We start from the raw sequence: 5,562 nt of genomic DNA, 5'->3' as shown, positions 1-5,562 counted from the left end.
ATTGTAAGGAAGGTGACTAACAGAGGTAAGAAACTGAATAAATCTGCTTCAGCATTACATATCAAAACTAAGGTAAGACCCAAACAGTTGAGATATCTATCGCATTAACCATGTCAAATTTAACTTTGAAGGTGTGTAGTGTGTGCTTCCCAAAATGCAGTAAATTCATGATCATGTTGTGGTTTCTCTCTTCTTATTATTACCTCAGAAAACATGTTAGGCCCAGTAGCATTAGCAATGAAACTTGTCAAGTGGCATCCTTTGAAGGAGGTATTGTGGTGTGTCCTACCAGTGAGTGTGGTGAAGATAGAGAAGAAAGAGGAGGAGGATAGAGATCCCAGTCAGCATAGACTACAGAGTGAGACTCTGTCTCAGGAATCAAGTAACAGCTCGCTTCGGCAGCACATATACTAAAATTGGAACAATACAGAGAAGATTAGCATGGCCCCTGCACAAGGAATCAAGTAACAACAATAAAACAAAAGCTAGTCTTTTTATTACAAATAACACTTATATGCATTCTCCCAAGTGGTACACCACAGGAGATTACTGTCTCCCCACTTAAGTTAATATCACAGCAAAAGTGATAATGTTTGCAAAGGGTGACTTGGGGCACACCCATCACATCACGCTAAGGCTAGATGGAAACACATTAACTTTCATGTAAAATGCATGCTTATCCTGTTTCCACCCTTTCTTTTAAAAAATTTTAAAATAGATTGTTCTCTAATACAATATATCCCCTCTCTCTCTACTCTTCCCAGGTCCACCCTCAGCTTCCCTCTCCCCTGGATTCACCCCAATCTCTTTCCTCTTCAGAAAAGGAGGCCACCAAGGAATGACAGCCACACACGACAAAGTTAGATACAATAAGACAAGGCAAAAGCCCTCATGTCAAGGCTGGACAAGGCAACTCAATTGGAGGAAAAGAAAGAGTCCTAAGAGCAGACAAAAGAGTCAGAGACACGACTCCACTGAAAGTAGTCTGCACAGGTGAGAGTGTGCACTACAGAAGCTAACAGCTTCTGAGACAGGCGGGAGCAACAGAGCTTCTGAGGCAGCACCCTTTTCAAGCTCCAGAACTCCAGCCACCTTTCCCGCCAGAGAACAGGTGTCTGCCCCGCCCTGGAGGGCTTTGCCTCAGCATCAGCAGAAGACATCTTGGTTCCGAGACTCCAACGAAAGTAGTCTGCACAGGTGTGAGTGTGGACTACAGAAGCTAATGGCTTCTGTGACAAGCCAAAACAACACAGCTTCTGGGAAAGGTCCTGTTTTGGGCCTTCATCTTCGGCCAGGAGGGAGGTCCAAACACCAGATATCTGTGCACCTTCCCTGTAAGAGGAGAGCTTGCCTGCAGAGAGTGCTCTGACCACTGAAACTCAGAGGAGAGAGCTAGCCTCCCAGGTCTGCTGATAGAGGGTAACAAAATCACCAGAGGAACAATCTCTAAACAAAAACAACAATAACAACTAACTCCAAAGATTACCAGATGGCGAAAGGTAAACGTAAGAATCTTTTTTTTTATTGGATTTTTTTCATTACATATTTTCCTTGATTACATTTCCAATGCTATCCCAAAAATCCCCCATACCCTCCCCCCCACTCAGCTACCCAACCATTCCCACTTTTTGGCTGTGGCGTTCCCCCTTTACTGGAGCATATAAAGTTTGCAAGTCCAATGGGCCTCTCTTTACTAACAGAAACTAAGACCACACACCATCATCAGAACGCAGCACTCCCACTTCGGCCAGTCCAGGGCACCCCAACACACCCAAAAAGCTAGACCCGGATTTAAAAACATATCTCATGATGATGGTAGAGGACATCAAGAATGAGTTTAATAACTCACTTAAGGAAATAAAGGAGAACACTGCTAAACAGGTAGAAGACATTAAAGAGGAAGAACAAAAATCCCTTAAAGACTAGCAGGAAAACACAACCAAACAGGTGATGGAATTGAATAAAACCATCCAAGACATAAAAAGGAAAGGAGACACAATAAAGAAAACCCAAAGTGAGGCAACACTGGAGATAGAAACCCTAGGAGAGAAATCTGGAACCATAGATACGAGCATCAGCAACAGAATGCAAGAGATGGAAGAGAGAATATCAGGTGCAGAAGATTCCATAGAAAACATTAGCACAACAAAGAAAATGGAAAATGCAAAAAGATCCTAAATCAAAACATCCAGAAAATCCAGGACACAATGAGAAGACCAAACCTTCCGGTAATAGGAGTAGATGAGAATGAAGATTTTCAACTCAAAGGACCGACAAATATCTTCAACGAAATTATAGAAGAAAACTTCCCAAACATAAAGAATGACATGCCCATGAACATACAAGACACCTACAGAACTCCAAATAGAATGGACTATAAAAGAAATTCCCCACGACACATAATAATCAGAACAACAAATGCACTAAATAAAGATAGAATATTAAAAGCAGTAAGGGAAAAGGGTCCAGTAACATATAAAGGCAGGATATCAGAATTATACCATATTTTTCACCAGAGACTATGAAAGCCAGAAGAGCCTGGACAGATGTTATACAGACACTAAGAGAACACAAATGCCAGCCCAGGCTACTATACCCAGCCAAACTCTCAACTACCATAGATGGAGAAATCAAAGTATTCCATAACAAAACCAAATTCACACATTAACTTTCCAAGAATCCAGCACTTCAAAGGATTAAAAACAGAAAAAAAAAAAAAAAAAACAATACAAGGAGGGAAACCACATCCTAGAAAAAGCAAGAAGGTAATCCCTCAACAAAAGTAAAAGAAGACAGCCACAAGAACAGAATGCCAACTTTAGCAACAAAAATAATAGGAAGCAACAATTACTTTTTCTTAATATCTATTAATATCAATGGACTCAACTCCCCCATAAAAAGACAGAATAACAGACTGGCTAAACAAACAGGACCCAACATTATGCTGCTTACAGGAAACTCATCTCATGGAAAAAGATAAACACTACCTCAGAATGAAAGGCTGGAAAACAATTGTCCAAGCAAATGGTATGAAGAAACAAGCTGGAGTGGCCATTATAATATCTAATAAAATCGACTTCCAACTGAAAGTCATCAAAAAAGACAAGGAAGGATACCACATACTCATCAAAGGTAAAATCCTCCAAGAGGAACTCTCAATTCTGAATATCTATGCTCCAAAAACAAGGGCAGCCACTTTCATTAAAGAAACTTTAGTAAAGCTCAAAGAACACATTGCACCTCACACAATAATAGTGGTAGACTTCAACAGACCACTTTCACCAATGGACAGATCATGGAAACAGAAACTAAACAGGGACACAGTGAAACTAACAGAGGTTATGAAACAAATGGATCTGAAAGATATCTACAGAACATTTTGTCCTAAAACAAAAGGATATACCTTCTTCTCAACATCTCATGGTACCTTCTCCAAAATTGACCACATAATTGGTCACAAAACAAGCCTCAACATATACAAAAATATTGAAATTGCCCCATGCATCCTATCAGATCACCATGGACTAAGGCTGATCTTCAATAACAACATAAATAATAGAAAGCCAACATTCACTCGGGAAACTGAACAACACTCTTTTCAATGATACCTTGGTCAAGGAAGGAATAAAGAAAGAAATTAAGGACTTTTTGGAGTTTAATGAAAATAAAGCCACAATATACCCAAACTTATGGGACACAATGAAAGCATTTCTAAGAGGAAAACTCATAGCTCTGAGTGCTTCCAAAAAGAAAATAGAGAGAGCACACATTAGCAGCTTGACAACACACTTAAAAGATCTAGAACAAAAGGAAGCAAATTCACCCAAGAGGAGTAGATGGCAGGAAATAATCAAACTCAGGAGCAAAATCAACCAAGTTGAAACAAGAACTATTCAAAGAATCAACCAAACAAGAAGCTGGTTCTTTGAGAAAATCAACAACATAGATAAACCCTTAGCCAGACTCACTAGAGGGCACAGGGAAATCATTCTTATTAACAAAATCAGAAGTGAAAAGGAAGACAAAACAACAGATCCTGAAGAAATCGAAAACACCATCAGATCCTTCTACAAAAGGCTATACTCAATAAAACTGGAGAAGTGAGATGAAATGGACAAGTTTACAGACAGATACCAGGTACCAAAGTTAAATCAAGATCAGGTTAATGATCTAAATAGTCCCATATCCCCTAAAGAAATAGAAGCAGTCATTAATAGTCTCCCAACCAAAAAAAGCCCAGGACCGGATGGGTTTAGTGCAGAGTTCTATCAGACCTTCAAAGAAGATCTAATCCCACTTCTTCACAAACTATTCCACAAAATGGAAACAGAAGGTACTCTACCCAACTCATTTTATGAAGCCACAATTACTCTGATACCTAAACCACAAAAAGACCCAACAAAGATAGAGAACTTCAGACCAATTTCCCTTATGAATATCAATGCAAAAATCCTCAATAAAATTCTCACTAACCGAATCCAAGAACACATTAAAGCAATCATCCATCCTGACCAAGTAGGTTTTATTCCAGTGATGCAGGGATGGTTTAATATATGGAAATCCATCAACGCAATCAATTTTATAAACAAACTCAAAGACAAAAACCATATGATCATCTCATTAGATGCGGAGAAAGCATTTGACAAGATCCAACACCCATCCATGATAAAAAGTCTTGGAAAGATCAGGAATTTTAGGCCCATACCTAAACGTGATAATAGCAATCTACAGCAAACCAGTAGCCAATATCAAAGTAAATGGTGAGAAGCTGGAAGCAATTCCACTAAAATCAGGGACTAGACAAAGCTGCCCACTTCCTCCCTACCTCTTCAACATAGTACTTGAAGTCCCAGCCAGAGCAATTCAACAACAAAAGGAGATCAAGGAGATACAAATTGGAAAGGAAGAAGTCAAAATATCACTTTTTGCAGATGATATGATAGTACATATAAGTGACCCTAAAAATTCCACCAAAGAACTCCTAAACCTGATAAACAGCTTCAGTGAAATAGCTGGATATAAAATTAACTGAAACAAGTAGATGGCCTTTCTCTACACAAAGGATAAACAAGCTGAGACAGAAATTAGGGAAACAAAGCCCTTCACCGTAGTCACAAATAATATAAAATACCTTGGTATGACTCTAACTAAGAAAGTGAAAGATCTGTATGATAAGAACTTCAAGTCTCTGAAGAAAGAAATTAAAGAAGAACTCAGAAGATGGAAAGATCTCCCATGCTCATGGATTGGCAGGATCAACATTGTAAAAATGGCTATCTTGCCAAAATCAATGTACAGGTTCAATGCAATCCCCAACTCAAAATTCCAACTCAATTCTTCAACGAATTAGAAAGGGCAATCAGCAGATTCATCTGGAATAACAAAAAATTTAGGATAGCAAAAACTCTTTTTAAGGATAAAAGAACCTCTGGTGGAATCACCATGCCTGACCTAAAGCTGTACTACAGAGCAATTGTAATAAAAACTGCATGGTACTGGTATAGCTACAGACAAGTAGAACAATGGAACAGAATTGAAGACCCAGAGATGAACCCATACACC

At 39.0% G+C, this 5,562-nt stretch overlaps 1 non-coding gene across 1 annotated transcript; it reads left to right on the top strand.

The window, feature by feature from the left end:
• The first annotated feature begins 386 nt into the window (after nucleotides 1-386).
• Nucleotides 387-493, top strand: LOC115032299 (U6 spliceosomal RNA). The gene has a single exon (XR_003837938.2). It is a non-coding gene; the product is annotated as a U6 spliceosomal RNA (small nuclear RNA).
• The last annotated feature ends 5,069 nt before the right edge of the window (nucleotides 494-5,562 follow it).

This window comes from Mus caroli, unplaced genomic scaffold (assembly GCF_978045245.1).
Source record: "Mus caroli unplaced genomic scaffold, Mus_caroli_1 scaffold_9, whole genome shotgun sequence".
NCBI classification, from domain to species: domain Eukaryota; kingdom Metazoa; phylum Chordata; class Mammalia; order Rodentia; family Muridae; genus Mus; species Mus caroli.
This window is presented reverse-complemented; position numbering and strand designations above follow the sequence as displayed.